Source organism: Silurus meridionalis, chromosome 3 (assembly GCF_014805685.1).
Source record: "Silurus meridionalis isolate SWU-2019-XX chromosome 3, ASM1480568v1, whole genome shotgun sequence".
In the NCBI taxonomy this organism is placed as follows: domain Eukaryota; kingdom Metazoa; phylum Chordata; class Actinopteri; order Siluriformes; family Siluridae; genus Silurus; species Silurus meridionalis.
Window position 1 is genome coordinate 5,172,367 of NC_060886.1, and position 20,334 is coordinate 5,192,700.

Here is a 20,334-nt window from a genome sequence, read left to right on the forward strand (position 1 = left end):
TGTTCAGGAGCTTAAATTCAGAACAGTTCATGCAACCTGTGGTCCTGAGCCATTGTAGCAGACTGTTGATATTAATTCCAGTCCAAATCCATCCTCAAAGTTCTTCATAGATCTTTAGGCTGTTGATGTAGAACCATTCCCAGCTCCACAGAGTGATCACTAATTTAAGAGAACTCCATCCAGAAGTAGGGCATCAGGAGAAATCGGGAAGATCTGAAGAGGGGAAAAGGACACTGGTACTGGTCATTTAACGAGAGAGAAAGAGAGAGAGAGAGAGAGAGAGAGAGAGAGAGGTGACAGGTGACAGGGAGAGAAAATTATTGTTAAGCATTCTCATTCTTTCATAAATGTTTATGGACACTATACAGAGTATTTAGATTGTAAATAGGGACTTCAGCAAGAATGACACACCCCTTGCCTGGCTGTGGTTCGATCCTGAGGTGGGGTGACCCCCTGTGTCGAATCTCTGTGCAGTTTATCGCTAGGTTCATGTGGGTTTTGTCTTCGTTCACTGGTTTCCCTTCATCCCCAAAACATGTTGGTAGGTCGACTGCCTATGCTTAATCGGCCCTAGATGTGTGTGTGTGTGTGTGTGTTTGTGTGTGTTTGCAAGGACTAGCATCCCATCCAAAGACTGTTTACACATCATGCCCTGAATCTCAGGATAAGCTTTATTTAAAATAAAAAAAGTAAACTGATGAAACTGCTATTAAAATGAATAACTTTGTTTGTTTTTTCCATTTTTTTTTTAAATATAAAAATAGCAATAGGTGCTGGATGACGTCACTAAACGTGCTTGGGAGCATTTGGAGACTTTTTGTCATTTGTGGCGTTCCATAGTGTGTGTATATGTGTGTGTGTGTGTGTGTGTGTCTCTCTCTCTCTTGTGTATGTGTGTATGTCTCTCTCTCTCTCTCTTGTGTATGTGTGTATGTCTCTCTCTCTCTCTCTCTCTCTTTGTGTATGTTTTTTTTCTTTCTCTCTCTCTCTCTCTCTCTCTCTCTCTTTCTCTCTCTTTGTGTGTGTGTGTGTGACAGATAGTGGGTTTGGCTTGTTGAGGAGGAGAGAGCGCTTTTGGAGCCGATCTCAGTCTACACACACCCACGTACCCACGCACGCGCATAGCCTGGGATAATTTCTACTTTTTCTGGTAAGATTGTGTTATTAATAATAACAGCAAGAATAATTCACCAGCTTGCGCTTTTTTTTTTTGAAATAATAAGAATAGTTTTTTTTTTTAGGAAAGTCAGAGATCTGCACAGGCTCGCGCTCTGGTTTGTTTGGTTTGTTTGTGGCAGAAAAGTGACAGTGGTGGAAAAAAAAGTGCACGACCCGATTTAGTGTTGGTGGAACTTCTGTACTCGGGCATGGATATGGTGTGTGTGTGTGTGTGAGCTTTGTGAACAGTGCACCGAGTTTTGGGGTAAGTTTTGAACCAGTTCGGGAGATTTACACGCTGCGGCGGAGTGTGTGTTTGTGTGTGTGTGTGTGCGCGCGCTCGGGCGCGCGGGCGCTCTTACAGCAGCAGGTTCATTTTCTAACATGGATGCTGCAAGAGCATCGCAGTGTGTTACTGAAAATGTTACAGAATATCCTAAGATCTAAAAATATCTTTAAAAAACCTTTCTGAGTGAGAGAGAGAGAGAGAGAGAGAGAGTGTGTGTGTGTGTGTGTGTGTGTGTGTGTGTGTGTGTGTGTGTTTGACTTGTAACCATTGTTGCAACTTTTGAATGTTTTCAAGCAAAACCCCTTGTTGTTGAACTGTAGATTTGTATACTTGACCTCATTTCTAGACTTTTGGTCAGAACATCTACAGTTCAGTGCTGCAACACATTATTGAATAAACATGATGTAACTCCTACAGTCTTAATACATTTTATTTTAACTTATATTCTGATTTTTTTTAGATCCGGGAGATATTTGCCCATGTCTTATCTCAGTTCCCTGTAATAACTGCAAAACATTGATTACATTATATTTAGTTCTACAATAACATGTAAGCAACATACATGTATTAGTTTGTATATTTGAGGTTTAAACTTGTTTAGTTAAAAAAAGAAGACATTGACATTTATATTTTCAGTCTAAAATTGTGTAAACCAGTCTTTCTTTTCTTGTGAAAGAAAAAAAGAAAGTAACATTTATTTGTCACATATACATTAATTAAAGCACATCTTTATGCATATATCAGTGATGTTAGCTAGGAAACTGGTGATGAGGGTCAGCCATGATACAGCACTGCTGGAGCACAAAGGGTTAAGGGGCCTTGCTCAAGGGCCCAGGATTGGCAGCTTGGTGATCCGCCCCTCCACATCTGCCTCTTTCAAACCAAATACCTGCATATTTTCCCTCACCACATCCATTAACAATCTTATAAAATGTTTATATTACTTAAAAAAAAAAAAAGATTTTGAACACAGAAATGTTGGACTATTGAAAAGTATGAACATGTACAGAACTCAATACTCGGTCTGGGTTCCTTTGCATGAATTACTGCAGTATCATAGAGGCGATCGTTCTGTGATGCTGCTGATGTGTTACAGAAGGCCAGGTTGCTCTGATAGTGGCCTTCAGCTCTTCCGTCTTTACAATACCCCATAGATTCTCCATGGGGTTAAGGTCAGGTGAGTAGGCTGGCCAATCAAGCACATGGAATCCCTTAAATCAGGTATTGGTACTTTTGGCAGTGTGGGCAGATGCTGAATCCTGCTGGAAAATGAAATCAGCATCTCAATAAAGCTGGTCAGCAGAGGGAAGCATGACGTGCTCTAAAACTTCCTGGTAGACGGCTGTGCTGACCTTCGACTTGATAAGACACAGTGAACCAACACCAGCAGATCACATGACCACCACTGAATGTGCAAACTTTACACTAGACCTCAAGCAACTTGGATTCTGTTTCTCTCCTCTCTTCCTCCAGACTCTGGGACCTTGATTTCCAAATGAAATGCTAAAAGATCTTTCCTTTCATCTGAAAAGACGACTTTGGCCCACTGAGAATCAGTCCAGTCCTTTTTGTCCTTTGTCCAGGTAAAACACCTCTGATGTTGTCTGAAAGAATGTGTCAGTTGTAGCCAAACATCAACTCCAGCTGCAGTCCACTCTGTAAATCTCCCTCAAATTCTTGAATGGGCTTTATTTCACGTTTTTCTACCACATTTTTTTTTCTTTCATTTAACTTTCCATTAATGTGCCTGGATACAGCACTCTGTGAACAGCAGCTTCTTTAGTGATGACCTTTCGTGTCTTACCCTCCATGTGCAGGGTGTCAATGATAGTCTTCTGTACAACTGTCAAGTCAGCAGTCTTCCCCCATGAGTGTGTAGCCTGAACCAGACTGAGACATCATTTAAAGGTTTATGAACCTTTGCAGGTGTTTTAAGTTAATTAGCTGATTAGAGTGTGACACCACGAGTCTCCAATATTATACTCTTTCACAATATTCTTATTTTCTGAGATAGTGAATTTTGGGTTCTTTCGTTAGCTGTAAGCCATAATCATCAATATGGAAAAAAAATAAACACTTGAAATATATCAGTCTGTGTGCGATGAATCTATATAATATACGAGTTCCACTTTTTGTATTGAATTACTAAAATAAATCAACTTTTTTAATAATAATCTCATTTATTGAGATGTATTGTTTAAAAAGCTATGCAACTATGCATTATGTACTATTCTGCATTAACCTTATGATAGAAGAGATACAAATATACATACATACTAAGATATATACAAAATATGATGCTCTTAATGGTCTTAACAACAAACCTTTGGTCAGGAAATAAACATGAATCAAACCCCTGAGACCTCATTTGCAGATTTGAAAAAAGCTCAAAACAGGGTTCTTACTTCTATGCCTTGTGTGCAAAGGTAGTGGAAATGATTTAAATCTTTGATGAAAAATGTAAATCCAAATTTTGGTTCACACAATCTTTTAACTGTTTGAAGCTCAAGGAACATTGCCTGATTTAAAGAAGGTTCTATCCCACAATAACTTGTTTTATGTGTAATTTTGCTCATTTCCCTGACTAATATTTTATTGTTAATATTCAGTGGGTAGCTCAGTGGTTAAAGCTGTCGGTTACTGATCGGCGGTCAGGGGTTCAAGCCCCAGTATCTCCAAGCTGCCACTCTTGGGCCTTTGAGCAAGGCCCTTAATCTTCTGTTCTCCAGGGGAGCTGTATCATGTCTGACCCTGGCTTCCTAACATCACTGGGAAATGAGAAGATTAGAGTTTCACTGTGCTGTTATGTATATGTGGCAAGTAAATGCATCTATTCTATTCATGTGTTGACAATAACCTTTTTTCCTATTTTTACAAAAGAGGTTAACTAGAACAGAGAACCCCAACCACCTGGTTGTGACCCAGTACAGGGCTGTGGAAGAGTTGCTACAGGGTCACAAGTATTATACAGGGATGCTGATTTATGTTTTGCCCTTTAAGATCCACTATCCAAATTTGCATACAGTGCCATTTCAGAAAACATAATTTGCAACAGGTTCAGCTCATTATTGTTCTGTTATTTAGTAAAATAATTTCTTTATAGGATTTCATGTCAATTCAATATTTTCAAAACAGAACTGGTGTAGAAAAGGTTGGTGACCCCTGCACTAGAGTATGCTTAACTTCAGCGACAATGAAAAACACAGTTTAACACTTCTGACAGGGTCCAGAGAGAACTGTAATCATGCAGTACTATAAGAGCTAATCAAACACTGAGCTACTTCAGTATTAAACAGCAGGGTTTTAAGCACTACGGGAACACCTGTATTGGGAAATCTGCCGTGCAGGATCTGTTTCATGGCAGATAGGATATAAATGAAGGGTTTTAGGCTTAGCGAGTGCCTGAAAGTAGTTCTTGAGTTTAATCTAATCCTTTTGGGTTAAAGTAACATGCCACCTGTTGAGCTACAATATATGGGCAAAGGTTTTTGGACACCTGAGCACATGATTCATATGTGGCTTTTTGAACATCCTGTTCCACAGATAGTCCCTATTTTCTTGTATAACAACCTTCACTCTTCTGGGAAGATGTTCCTTTAAATTTTGGAGTGTGCTTGTGGAGATTTTGTGCTCATTCAGCCACAAGGATGTTAGTAAAGTCAGATACTAATCTAGGGTGGGGTGAAGAGGCCTGGGATGGAGTCAGCATTCCAACTCATCCTAAAGGTATTCAATAGGGTTGAGGTCAGAGCTCTAAAGTGGGAGATTTTCCATTTTAATCCATAAAACCATATTTTCATGGTGCTGTTCATTGTGTACCTCCAAGTATATGGTAACATTTTTGGGAATAATTATGTACAACTTAATACTTTAGTCCCTATATTAGATAATTGTGGGATTGGGATGTGTTGGTGGTAAACCAGAACAGAACAAATACAGAGATTTAATAGTTGTTCAGTTCCTTGTAGAAGTGATTATATAGATCTTTTTTTTTCGGCTGAGCGTTTGCACTGTTGGGATTTCTGTACACACTTTTGGACTGTAAATACTGAGAGCTGCACTGCAAATAATAAACCACCTTTGCACTTAAGTGTCAAAGTAACTGAAGTTCTTTTAGTCTGTAATCCTCCTCATTATAAATCTACTTAAAAGCAGATGTATTGCATGTAAACTTCTGTATAACATGTACAGGCATCTGTTACATTTCTACCTTATTATGTTGTTCTTATTCCTCTGAAACTAGACAGTCTGTCTTTTCCTCAGTCTGTATGCACGTCTGTCTAAAATGTGGAGAGTGGTTGAAGTGGTTGTGTATAGGATTTATACAGTTATCATTGCAACCAGCAGATGAACTGATTAGATTTTGGAATAGATCCAAAATGGAAAACTGGGTCAAGGTCAGAGCCAGGTAAAACACCTGAACTAGCCTTAAGTCTTTTTGAGTATGATGCTACAAGCTTGGCACAACAATTTTTTGGCAGTTTCTCACATTCTTCTTAGCAGAAAATTTCAAGCTTCATCAGGTTGGATGGGGAGCATCGGTGCACAGCCATTTTCGGATCCTTTCAGAGATGTTCAATTGGGTTCAAGTCTGGGCTTCAAGGCTAAGGCACTTTAACCACGATTGCTCAGACTAGCCGGGCGACCCAAACTAGGAAGAGTCCTAGTGGTTTCAAACTTCTATTTATGGATAATGGAGGCCACAGTGCTCACTGGGACCTTCAATGCTGCAGAATTCTCCTTTTACCCTTCCTCAGACCTGTGCCTCGATACAGTCCTGTTTTGTAGATCTACAGACATCCTTGGACTTTATACCTTGGTTTGGACATGCACTGTTAACTGTGGGACCTTTATGTAGACATATGTGTGCCTTTCCAAATCATTTCCAATCAACTGAATATACCACAGTTGAACTCCAATTCAGTTGTAGAAACATCTCAAGGATGATCAGTGGAAACAGGATGCACTTGAGCTCAATTTTGAGTGTCATGGCAAAGGCTGTGAATACTTATGTACATGTAATTCCCTTTCAGGAACTCCAAATGCGTTGACAACGCTTTGGGAATGTTTGGGTATGTATGTAATGTATGTAATACGTATGAACGTCAGCGATCCCATAGAGAATACGCCTCACAGCCAGTTCAATTTGAGGAGCAGTTTGAGGTAGTGACTCGGGCTGTAGCCCAGCTGGATATCACCTGGCCAGCTAATATGCAGAAACAACATCCCTTAAGCCAGCTGGATGAATGTTTCCTGCAACCGATGTCGGTGCCTCCATGCCGGGGTCTGCTGTTTTTCCCAGACCTGCATTGTGGGGCGATGCCCCAGGTTGAAGAGACACTGGCTGGCAAACCCTTTACCCGGGTGCTGCATTGTCCCTTAAATCCCGGTACTACCCACCAAAGCCGAGGTAGTCTTCAGAGTGGGCAGGCTTTTACACCATGGCTGTGTTACAGGCTTATCAGGCTGACTGGCTGCGAGAGATCGACAAGGGAGTGCCTACAGGCAGTCATGTGGTTAAAGAGCTGTGTCGTGCAACAGACCTGGCTCTCAGGGCCACGAAAGAGAATGGCTGGTCTATGTCTGCTCTGGTCTATACACAGAGACACCTCTTGCTCACCCTGGAAGATTTGTCTGACAGGGATAGAGCCGTTCTGCTGGACGCCCCTGTGGTGCCAACTGGCCTGTTCGGTAATACTTTAAACAAGGTCGTTGAGAAATTCCAGGAGGCGGCTTTCCAGCAGTCTCTTCCTCGCTGCTCTCATGGGGCTACTCGGCGGGTGCAGCCCCAACCCAGCACGAATGAAATCCAGAAACAAGGGACCCCGGGAGATGCCTCAGGCTGAGGCCCAAGAAGCTGACAAATCTGAGGACCGCCATCTTCAATAGAACGGCTTCAGCCAAAAGATCCTGACAGCCAGGAGTTTTTTTTGGGGTCTCTGCCAGGGGGGAATGTGCACCTCACCATATGTCTCAGTGGGTCCTGTGCACTGTAGAAAAAGACTATACAGTTCAGTTCGGGTCTTGTCTCCCCCGGTTCAATGGGGTGTGTCCCACTCTGGGGGTTACAGGGCCCTGTGTTGGGGGCTACTTGCCTTCGCGTAATGTTATTGACTGATGCTTTCCTCACGGGTTCCCTCACCCACTCATGACCACTCTGCCCAAAGTCTATGGAAAGGGCCCCATCTTTTGTGGCACATCAACTGCCTGGAGATTCTGGCCACACTTCTAGCATAAAAGCATTTCCTTTCAGACCTAAGGGACAATCAAGTGTTGGTCCAAACAGGCAACAGATCGGTGATCTTCTAAATTAACCAGCGGGGGGGCACTATACATTCCTGAGCGGTTGAATCAAAGAGCAGACACCCTATTAAGGCAAGGGCCAAGGTCTGGGGAATAGAGGCTCCACCCGGAAGTGGTGGAGCAAATATGGAGAAGATTTTACAGAGCACTGTTTCCTCTGGTTCTCCCTTACTCACCCAGCTCCTCTTGGGCTGGACGCCATGGTACAGGCGTAGCTGATGCACCGCCTGTATGCTTTTTCCCCCTGTAGCTCTGCCTTTGGGAGAGTGTCTTCTCCTGGTAACCCCATGCTGGCCAGTAAACCGTAAACCTTCTCAAACACCCTCTCTAGTGTTTACCATTATCCAGTCCAGAGCTCACTCCATGAGGAGGCCGTATCCCGCAAATTGTGCCTGTTTACTACATGGTGCATAGGTCACCACTTAGACCCAGTGAACTCCCTGGTTGGCCCAGTGCTGGAATTTCTTCAAGAGCAGTTTGCTAAAGGGTTGTCTCCTTTTACCCTAAAGGTTTACCTTCAGCTATTGCGGCTTATCATGCTTTGCTTGCCGAGCAGTCACTATGAAAAAAAAGGTTACTAACACGTTTCCTTCGCAGCACCCTGAGGTCTGTCACACACCAATTACACACATGGTTCAGAGTTCGAAACGTGGAAGCATTTACAAAGCGTTGTTGCAGCGTCTCGTTCCCTCAGGGAACCAAGGTTACATAAGTTTTTTTATTTTTTTATTTTATAAATTTGCAAAGATTTAAAACAAACCTCTTTCACATTGTCATTATAGTGTAATTTTTGAAGAAGTAAATGATAAACGGGCTTCATTTTAAAAATGAAGCCCTTTGAATACTTTCCAGGTTTGAATACTTTCCAAGATTATCTCTAATGAGCGAGCCAGTGGTAACTGTGGCAAGGAAAATCTCCTTGAGATGTCAAGAGGAAGAAACTTCGAGAGGAACCCGACTCAAACAGGAACCCATCCATATCTGGGTGACAACAAATGTCCATTTATTGTCAAAAATGACTAATATTATGGATAATGTAGTCCTTGCTAATGTGCCTATAACTGCACATAATTATCTTATTTATCTAGTAGGCTCTTTACTGTTCATTATAAATAACATCATTAGCCTGGCTTTCTTATGGAGGACAAGGACACTGTAATCTAAGCTCCTTGTTTTGGCTGAGTTTGAAGGCCAGGCTGCTCACCGTATTGCTGCCTACTGAGCGTCTCGCGGTTCTGTTTACTAGATTTGCGAGAGTATGAAAATAAATTGGCAAAATCCCAAAACAAGTCCATTCTAACTGAGAAATAATCAAAATGCAAACGTCATGTCATATTGTTTTTAAAGACTGATATTGTAATGCCAGTCAGTGTGGGGGAAAAAAAGCATTCTTGAGCGTGTCTCCAGGCTCACAGCTCCATTATACTGACCTTTTCTTTCAATAAAAACATTTGCACATGTAGACATTTATCTCCATTAGACCAGCAGGAGCTCTGTGCCGCTCTCGCTCACACTCACCGTTGTTATGGAGAACTTTTCTTTGACCTGTTTTCTTGAACCCAGAACCTACTTGGACATTGTTTAGTCTTTTCTTTCTATATATATACAGGGAGTGCAGAATTATTAGGCAAATGAGTATTTTGACCACATCATCCTCGTTATGCATGTTGTCTTACTCCAAGCTGTATAGGCTGGAAAGCCTACTACCAATTAAGCATATTAGGTGATGTGCATCTCTGTAATGAGAAGGGGTGTGGTCTAATGACATCAACACCCTATATCAGGTGTGCATAATTATTAGGCAACTTCCTTTCCTTTGGCAAAATGGGTCAAAAGAAGGACTTGACAGGCTCAGAAAAGTCAAAAATAGTGAGATATATTGCAGAGGGATGCAGCAGTCTTAAAATAGCCAAGCTTCTGAAGCGTGATCATCGAACAATCAAGCGTTTCATTCAAAATAGTCGACAGGGTCGCAAGAAGCGTGTGGAAAACCAAGGCGCAAAATAACTGCCCGTGAACTGAGAAAAGTCAAGCGTGCAGCTGCCAAGATGCCACTTGCCACCAGTTTGGCCATATTTCAGAGCTGCAACATCACTGAGTGCCCAAAAGCACAAGGTGTGCAATACTCAGAGACATGGCCAAGGTAAGAAAGGCAGAAAGTCGACCACCACTGAACAAGACACACAAGCTGAAACGTCAAGACTGGGCCAAGAAATATCTCAAGACTGATTTTTCTAAGGTTTTATGGACTGATGAAATGAGAGTGAGTCTTGATGGGCCAGATGGATGGGCCCGTGGCTGGATTGGTAAAGGGCAGAGAGCTCCAGTCCGACTCAGACGCCAGCAAGGTGGAGGTGGAGTACTGGTTTGGGCTGGTATCATCAAAGATGAGCTTGTGGGGCCTTTTCGGGTTGAGGATGGAGTCAAGCTGAACTCCCAGTCCTACTGCCAGTTTCTGGAAGACACCTTCTTCAAGCAGTGGTACAGGAAGAAGTCTGCATCCTTCAAGAAAACATGATTTTCATGCAGGACAATGCTCCATCACACACGCCCAAGTACTCCACAGCGTGGCTGGCAAGAAAGGGTATAAAAGAAGAAAATCTAATGATATGGCCTCCTTGTTCACCTGATCTGAACCCCATTGAGAACCTGTGGTCCATCATCAAATGTGCGATTTACAAGGAGGGAAAACAGTACACCTCTCTGAACAGTGTCTGGGAGGCTGTGGTTGCTGCTGCACGCAATGTTGATGGTGAACAGATCAAAACACTGACAGAATCCATGGATGGCAGGCTTTTGAGTGTCCTTGCAAAGTAATGTTATTGACTGATGCTTTCCTCACGGGTTCCCTCACCCACTCATGACCACTCTGCCCAAAGTCTATGGAAAGGGCCCCATCTTTTGTGGCACATCAACTGCCTGGAGATTCTGGCCACACTTCTAGCATAAAAGCATTTCCTTTCAGACCTAAGGGACAATCAAGTGTTGGTCCAAACAGGCAACAGATCGGTGATCTTCTAAATTAACCAGCGGGGGGGCACTATACATTCCTGAGCGGTTGAATCAAAGAGCAGACACCCTATTAAGGCAAGGGCCAAGGTCTGGGGAATAGAGGCTCCACCCGGAAGTGGTGGAGCAAATATGGAGAAGATTTTACAGAGCACTGTTTCCTCTGGTTCTCCCTTACTCACCCAGCTCCTCTTGGGCTGGACGCCATGGTACAGGCGTAGCTGATGCACCGCCTGTATGCTTTTTCCCCCTGTAGCTCTGCCTTTGGGAGAGTGTCTTCTCCTGGTAACCCCATGCTGGCCAGTAAACCGTAAACCTTCTCAAACACCCTCTCTAGTGTTTACCATTATCCAGTCCAGAGCTCACTCCATGAGGAGGCCGTATCCCGCAAATTGTGCCTGTTTACTACATGGTGCATAGGTCACCACTTAGACCCAGTGAACTCCCTGGTTGGCCCAGTGCTGGAATTTCTTCAAGAGCAGTTTGCTAAAGGGTTGTCTCCTTTTACCCTAAAGGTTTACCTTCAGCTATTGCGGCTTATCATGCTTTGCTTGCCGAGCAGTCACTATGAAAAAAAAGGTTACTAACACGTTTCCTTCGCAGCACCCTGAGGTCTGTCACACACCAATTACACACATGGTTCAGAGTTCAAACGTGGAAGCATTTACAAAGCGTTGTTGCAGCGTCTCGTTCCCTCAGGGAACCAAGGTTACATAGGCTTTTGAGTGTCCTTGCAAAGAAAGGTGGCTATATTGGTCACTGATTTGTTTTTGTTTGGTTTTTGAATGTCAGAAATGTATATTTGTGAATGTTGAGATGTTATATTGGTTTCACTGGTAAAAATAAATAATTGAAATGGGTATGAATTTGTTTTTGTTGTTGCCTAATAATTATGCACAGTAATAGTCACCTGCACACACAGATATCCCCTAAAATAGCTAAAACTAAAACTACTTCCAAAAATATTCAGCTTTGATATTAATGAGTTTTTTGTGTTCATTGAGAACATGGTTGTTGTTCAAATTAAATCCTCAAATAAAATTAATCCTCAAAAATACAACTTGCCTAATAATTCTGCACTCCCTGTATATACAGTATATTTTTTACACTGTGTTGTATGTTCTACACACTACTGTTTCTGCTATTGGTTAACGAAAATGTTAACGATTAGTTTTACATTTTTGTCCCTTTTTTCACCCCTTGTTAGTTTGTTTGTATTCTGTTCAAGTTTCTTTTTGCTGTACAGAAATTCTGTCCTAATTTCCCAGGAAGCATGACTCTGAGGTTTTAATGAGGTTACAGTTGGTCCTCTCGGATTCACACTGCAGTGCTGAGAAATTCATCATTCTCAAGTGTTAATGCATTTGGGCAAAAGGGGGAAAATTAATAGGTGGGGCGAATCTTGGGTAAAGCTCGTTCATGAGGCATTTCTATTTCATTTTCTGAGGATTTCGAGTTCTTTAATAAGAGCCTTGAGCTCTCAGTCTTCTTTATTTAAAACATGATCAACTTAAATATAATGAATGTAGTTAAAAAATAAAATAAGATTATTATTATTATTAGCTGATTAGGCTAATTCTTTGCCAGCTTTATTTTTTTCCTTTATATTTCTGTTATAAATGTTATTAACTTCCTTTCTTCCTTCCTTAGGTCACTCTCTCTCATTCTTTATGTCTCTGTATTTTTCTTTTTATAAAAAATGCCTCTTTCTTTCTTTCTTTCTTTCTTTCTTTCTTTCTTTCTTTCTTTCTTTCTTTCTTTCTTTCTTTCTTTCTTTCTTTCTTTCTTTCTTTCTTTCTTTCTTTCTTTCTTTCTTTCTTTCTTTCAGTCTCAGACGCAGACGCAGAGTAAAGGCATGCTAACTTATTAGCGCATTTGTTAACTTGTCATGTTCTGAATAGTCCTGCTCTAATTCTCCTATATTCTTGTGAAAGGGTTAGAAATCAGTGGAGAGCCTGGCCTGTGATGATGTAATCGCTCTCTTCATGAGTGGTCCTGGACCAGTGCTGTAGACACTCGTCTCTATGGTAAATATTTTGTCGCTGCAGTGGAGCTTCAGTGTAATAGTGTGGATTTCAATGTAAGAAAAGTAAAGCTAATTTAAAACCCAAAAGCTGCTAACAGGAGCATTTTTCTGTGCCACAATGCTGCGCTAATCAGCCGAGCTAGCAGAGGTGAAGTAGCAATTAAATGCATCTAAACCTTGATCTTACATTAGTTTCTTTTTACCTCCCGAGAGAACCAAACACTCCACTAAAATCAACACATTACCTCACAAACAAGTAGCAATTCTGCTTTCTTTCCTCTGATATAGATTCTTTCTTTCTTTCTTTCTTTCTTTCTTTCTTTCTTTCTTTCTTTCTTTCTTTCTTTCTTTCTTTCTTTCTTTCTTTCTTTAAACATAAATACCCTGAATTAGGGTTTTATATAATTATAATATGCAAAACATTTCATGTAGAGGTTGAAAAAAAATAAAATCGGATTCATCGGAAATAAATAAATAATAATAAAAAATTGCCCAATGCTTTGAATCATTTCCCAAATGTTGCTTATTCACACTGAAATGTCTGAAAACGCTCAAAATACAAGAAGGTTCTTGCAAGACCTTCGACCATTTTCGCCTACCATTTATATACTTTCTGGCTCTTTGAAACTTCGCAGCAATTACTAAAAATGCGTCCTCGTTTTCAGTCCTAATTGCGACGCGTACACAGCATTTTCAAATGTATCCACTTATGAGAGTGTTTTCAAAAAAGCTACGTTTTCGTTGACTGAAAGCGCCATCTCGGTGTGGACGGAAAACCAAAACGGATGAAAAATGTGTTTTTTAAACGAAAACACATTAGTGTGGACATAGCCTTATATACCTTCAAGAGCTACCGTAGTAATCAACTCTAATTAATAAACAGTCTACTACACTGGCTCAGGACTACAGGTTACATGAACACTGAACAATACATCTCAACAATGATGGAACTGTAATGAATATTCATTCAGTGATAGTCATACCATTCTAACCCAACACAGATGAGGATGGGTTCCCTTTTTAGCCTGGTTCCTCTCATTTCTTCCTTGTTCCGTCTCAGGAAAATGTTCCTTGTCATAGTCACCACTGACTCGCTCATTAGGGATAAACTTAATTATAAGGAACAAACTTATAGGCACTAAAATGATACTTTCTTTTATACTTTTTAACCTGTTTATTTCTGTAAAAATGCTTTGAGACAATTTCCATTGTTAAAACCTCTTTTAATAAAGAATGACTGGGAACAAGTGTAAGGGATAAGTGATATCTGACAGTCACATGAGAGGATTTTTTTTTTTTGCATAAAAAAAAAATGGAAATAAAAATTTGAATATGTGCAAGAGAGTGTAAAGGACAATATATGTAGAGAAATAGAAGATATATGAAGTAATAATATATGAGATATGTACATTGTATGTACATTGGTAGAGAAGTTATTGTGCATATACAGATATATAGAAGATAATCTAGGATGCTGTGAAATTGATTATATACATTTCTAATTATGAATGTACATGTTGAAGCTGAAATTGTTAATGACTACTGATAGTAAAATTAGTTAAAAAAAAAGTTAAAACAGTGTCCTATCAGTGCAGTGGGACTTTCAGTGGGGTTATGGTTGTTGGATGAAAGCTGGCCCTGAACTTGCTATTTCTGGTGCAAATGTTCTTTTCTCTTCTTCTGTAAGGAAGAAGGTTAAACAGTTTGTTACCGGGGTATGATGGGATATCAGTCCCCGATGATGTAAACTCTGTGCAGACATCTACTGTGGTAAAAGTGCTCATTGGAAGGTAGCTGGGTGCCAAATAGGTGTCGAGTGGTTTTCACCACTCTTTGAAAGGCTTTATGCTCATACACTTGAGCTGCCATATAAAGCTGTGATAGTGTTGGTTGGTTTGAAATTGTTGCTAGGTTTGGAAATTCGTTTCTGTGCAATAGTAAGTAAAATTAATGTAAGTGTGCAATTTATGAAGCTATAGTTGTATGTTGTATAAATTAAGTAATAACATTACACTTACCTTGAGTTCAGAGAGTTCAGTGTGCCATCATATGTTCAGGTAATATCACAAAAAAAAATGACCAATGTAGGAAGCTCAGTGTCTCCTGTTTCAAAGATGGTGACATTCAATTGACACAATTTAGGTCTGAAAACATCATAATGGGAGTAAAAGATGCCATTATGTCCACTCATATATAGAGTTATTGATGCACACTTGAACAGTAACAGACTGCTTCTGATAAAGGATTTGTAGTGTTTTCTATGTGACAAATCTGTTGTCACAGATTTATAATATTTGAAACTCTTTTCTAGACGCATGTCTCGTTGTGCAATGATATAGTACAAACCAATATTTTCCCACAATTTAGCCTTTGCTGTGCCTCGAGTGCACTGCTCTCTTTTGAAGCAGTCATCAGAATGCTGCCTTTTCTCCATGAGTATTTTACATGATGCATTGTCTCTGCTTTTCTGTAAGCCAGTCTGGAAAATTAGCCTCTTCTTTCACTCTCACCATGGCCTCAGACTTTACGTCAGGCAATCGAAGCGGCTGCTCGTTTTCATTATAAATGGCTGCTGAAGGCGAGTAGCAGAGACCAGCACATCCTCGAATTCATATACATTTCATGAGCAATGTGCAGAAAGCCATTTGTTTAGCGCTATACAACTTGCTGTAGGCATTGTGCAGCTAAAATATTTATATTGGCAAAATGGGTCAGTTCGTCCATCTGCTTTCCAGTTAAAGGGTTTTGTTGAAAAGCTTTATTCATGAGCTTCCCATCAACCCAAGTTAAAAGGATTATACATGCATTGCAAATACCCTGCTTAGGCATGTGCTTGTATGAGAAATTTCCAAACTTACTCAATTTACTGTATCATCAAATTACTGTATATACCAGGAAAGCTGTTTGTTGAGTGAGATGTGAATAAAGAAAGCGGTAATATTTTTCATGCTGGGCAAATTGCATCAGAGATCAAGCCAATTAGGTTTTATCAACCAGTACACAATCTCCAACATCTCCAAATAATATTAAATAGATACACCGATCAGACATAACATTGACATGACATTATAACATTACAACTGGTGAAGTGAATAACACTGATTATCTCTTTATCATTGCACCTGTTATTGGGTGGGCTTTATTAGGCAGCAAGTGAACTTGAGCGGGTTTGACGAGGGTCAAATTGTGACGGCTAGACGACTGGGTCAGAGCATCTCCAAAACTGCTGCTCTTGTGAGATGTTCCTGGTCTGCATTGGTCAGTATCTATCAAAAGTGGTCCAAGGAAGGAACAGTGATGAACCGGCAAAGAACTCATCAGTCTCACTGATGCAATTTCCCTGAGATGGCACGAGGAAGAAATGAGAGGAACCAGGCTAAAAAAGGGAATTCATCCTCATCTGTGTTGGGTTGGAATGGTATGTTCATCACTAAATTACTATTCATTACAGTTCCATCATTGTTGAGATGTATTGTTCAGTGATAGGCATTTAGCATCATTACTTCTATCAGAGAAAATGTACCCAAGCAAAATCTGTTGTTCAGTATCCTTAGACTATAGTTAAAATTATCCCATGTCTGCACATGTCCAAACCATCTCAATCTCGCCTCCCTCACCTTGTCTCCAAAACGTCCTACATGCGCTGTCCCTCTAATAAACTTGTTTTTAATCCTGTCCATCGTCATCACTCCCAACAAAAACTTTGCGCTGTTGAGCACAGGTACCTAAAATCATCCACCTTCTCCACCTCTTCTCCCTGCAACCGCACCACTCCACTGCCCTCCCTCTCATTCACCTACTGACTTTCATCACCCTTTTTTCCATCATCTGGTTAAAAATTCATTGTCCACGGAGACTTCTGTCTGACCTCTTCCGTCAAACTGTCCATCACCACTGCAAACAGAAAAGGGCTCAGAGCCGATCCTTGATGCAGTCCAACCTTCACCTTAAACCAGTCTGTCGTTCCTACTGCACACTTTACTGGTGTCACACTGTCTTTATACATGTCCTGCATCACCCTTACATACTTCTCTGACACACCAGACTTCCTTATACAATACCACAACTCCTCTCTCGGCAACCTGTCGTACCCTTTCTCAAAATCCACGAACACACAATGCAACTCCTTCTGACCTTCTCTATACTTCTCCATCAACAATCTTCAAGCAAATAAGGCATCTGTGGTGCTCTTCCTTGGCATGAAACCATACTGTTGCTCACAGATGGTCACCTTTTCTCTCAGCCTGGCTTCCACTACTCTTTCCTATAACTTCATTGTGTGACTCATCAACTTTATTTCCCTGTAGTTACTGCAAGTCTGCACATCTCCCTTATTCTTAAAGATCGGTACCAGCACACTCCTTCTCCATTCCTCAGGCATCCTTTCACCTTCCAGAATTTTGTTAAACAATCTGGTTAAAAACACCACTGCATCTCTCCTAAACATCTCCATGCTTCTCCCGGTATGTCATCTGGTTTTACCGACTTTCCACTTTTCATCCTCTTAATCGCTGCTCTCACTTCATCCTTACTAATCCTATACACTTCCTGCTTCACAATCTCGGTCCCTCTGCCTGGCCAATCGGTACAAATCCTTTTCTCCTTCCTTAGTGTCCGACTTCTCATACAGTTACTCATATGCCTTTCCTTGGCTTTCGTCACATCCCTCTTTACCTGCTGCCGCATCTCTTTGTACTCCTGCCTACTTTTCTCATCTCTCTGTCGATTCCAACTCTGTTTTGCCAACCTCTTTCTCCTTATGCTTTCCTGAACGTCTTCATTCCACCACTATGTCTTTTTGACTTCCTTTCTATTTCCAGATGTCACACCAAGTACCTTTCTAGCTGTCTCCCTTATCACTTCTGCAGTAGTTGCAAAATCATCCCACACCTTCTCACCACCACCGAGCCCCTGTCTGACCTCTTCCTTGAATTTCACACTACAGTCTTCCTCCTTCAGTTTCCACCATCTTATTCTCCTTTCAGTCCTCACTCTCCTCCTCTTCTTCTTCGCCTCCAAAACAATCTGATGCTATCTAGCTACACTATCTCCCGCCAACACCTTACAGTCTTCAATCTCCTTTAGGTTGCATCTCCTACATAGAACATAGTCCACCTATGTGCACCTTCCTCCACTCTTATACCTCACCCTATCATCCTTCTTCTTCTTCTTTAAATCCGTATTCACCACTGCATTTTTCTTCCTTTTAGCAAAATCTACCACCATCTGCCCTTCCACATTCCTCTCCTTAAGACCATACCTACCCATCACCTCCTCATCCCCTCTGTTCCCTTCACCTACATGCCCATTAAAGTCTACCTCAATCACCAATCTTTCATTCCTAGGTACTCCTTCTACCACTTTATCGAACTCACTCCAGAATTTTTCCTTCCTTCCATCTTACAACCCACTTCTGAAGCATAGGTACTTATGACATTTATCATCAACTTCCAGTTTCACGCTAATCAGAAACTTTCTTCACCTCCACTACACTCTTACTGTACTCTTCCTTCAGGATCACCCCTACTCCATTTCTTTTTCCATCCACACCATGATAGAACAGTCATATAACCCACATTTAAAATACCAACCCGAACCTCCACTCTTCTCCATTTCTCCATTCCCTGCTGTCTCTGTAGACGTCTTCCTTTTTTCCTTCTCCTCCTTCGGCCAACAGAAGCCCAATTCCCACCGGTACCCTGTTGTTAACGATACCTGTGGCGATCGTTGGTAAGCCGGGCCTCGACCGAATGAAATTCTGATTCGTGATCCACATATTTGATTTGGTACGTTTTACGCTGGATGCCCTTCACAGCGCAACCTTTCCCATTTATTTGGCCTTAACCCTAATGGCTGGGTTAGGAAAGCATGTAAATGGCTGTGCTAATGGTGTTAGAATTATGTCACTACCCTATAATACTACCCCAGGTAGCATTCCCAGACCTAATGTAGCCTTTTTGGCTGAAAATGACAGTAATTATTTTGTATACAAATGTCTAATTTATTGTAATGATTCTGCATGTCCTTCATGAACTGGCATAGCACCAGCATCTTTATCTGTCCTGTCAGGTAGGTAATGAGGCCCCAGAATAAGGAATCCAAAAAAGCTTAGCATTATTCATGCAGCGGCTGCAGATTTGACGTGTTCCCTGCGATTGAATTGAACCCATGAACTGATAAAATCTCATCTTGCTTCCAAACAGCCCCCCCAATCACTGAGGATTTGTGGGTTTGCTTTGTGTACTTTTCTGAATGTTGAGTGAAATGTTGAGTGGAGGTTACAGCCTTTTCTCTTTTCAGCCTCCTCAGAATCTCCAAAACCTTTCAGCCATCACATATATGCTGAAGTAAATGGATCTTAAAATATCCTATTTGCCTGTTACAACTATTTTCATTTGTAGATTAGCTACTTATTGATCTTAAAAAAAAATCACGGCATTTTCTGTAATCAAGTATTCATGAAATCATTTGATTAATCTGAGACAATGTGATTAATGTTGTTTTATTCATCAAACATGTTCAGACCTTCAACATTTATACATTTTGCATATGAACTGAATTTTAAAATGCAGTGGTGGGTCAGTGGTTAAGGCTCTGGGTTACTGATCATAAGGTCAGGGCTTCAAACACCAGCACCACCAAGCTGCAACTGTTGGGCCAACCTTATGTGCTCCAGGGGTGCCGTACCATGGCTGACCCTGTACTCTGCAATCGAAGCCCAGCTTTCTAAAAAGCTGGAAAAGGCGAAAACCTTGAAAAGGTTGAACTTCTGATCAGAAGGTCATGATTTCAATTCCCACCACCTGCCTGAACAAGGTCCTTAATCCTCAACTCCTTAGTTGTATAAATGAGCTAGTTGTGAGTTTACTGCTACATCTTCTGCTTATGTATTCTCTCTAAAGATGGTGACTTTCAGGCTGACCAAATCTAGGGTTGGAAACCTCAAAATAGGTCAAGTCAAGAGTCAAGTCAAGTCAAGAAGCTTTTATTGCCATTTTAACCATATATAGCTGATGCAGTATACAGTGAAATGAAACAACGTTCCTCCTGAACCCAGGTGCTACATAAAACAACATAAAACAACAGTCACAGAACAGAAGAACACAGGGCCAAGGACTAAGATCCTCGCCACATAAAGTGCATGTGTGCAACTGGTGCAAACAGTGCAAAAGACAACACAGGACAGTGCAAGACAGTACACAATACACAAAATATAAAAATAAAAACAGCAATAGCTCCGCCAGTAAAACCTGTCGTGACAGGATAAGGTGCACAGTAGCAGAAAAATGTAACACAGTAGCAGAAAAATGTAACAGAGAAATGTAAAAAGAATTGTGCAATTCTATATTAGCAGCAATCAAAAATAAACTGAGCAGTGACCAAAGGATTTGGACAGAATATTGTGCAAAGAGCAAGTCCCGGAAGATCAGCAACAAACGGCATGTAAACATTTTGCGATGATGAAAGGTGAATGGTGCTGAAACCTGGGTGTGCGAAGTGTATGTGTGTTGAGTCCGGTTGTACAGATCAGTCACACAGTTGTGTGTAA

General features: G+C 41.0%; 1 protein-coding gene across 1 annotated transcript in view; it reads left to right on the forward strand.

Annotated features, from left to right (window-relative positions):
* The first annotated feature begins 1,001 nt into the window (after window positions 1-1,001).
* Window positions 1,002-20,334, forward strand: part of gulp1a (GULP PTB domain containing engulfment adaptor 1a) — a 163,556-nt gene continuing 144,223 nt past the window's right edge. The window contains 2 exon segments of the mRNA XM_046839005.1: window positions 1,002-1,150; window positions 1,242-1,423. The gene's annotated coding sequence lies outside the window, so the exon portion shown is untranslated.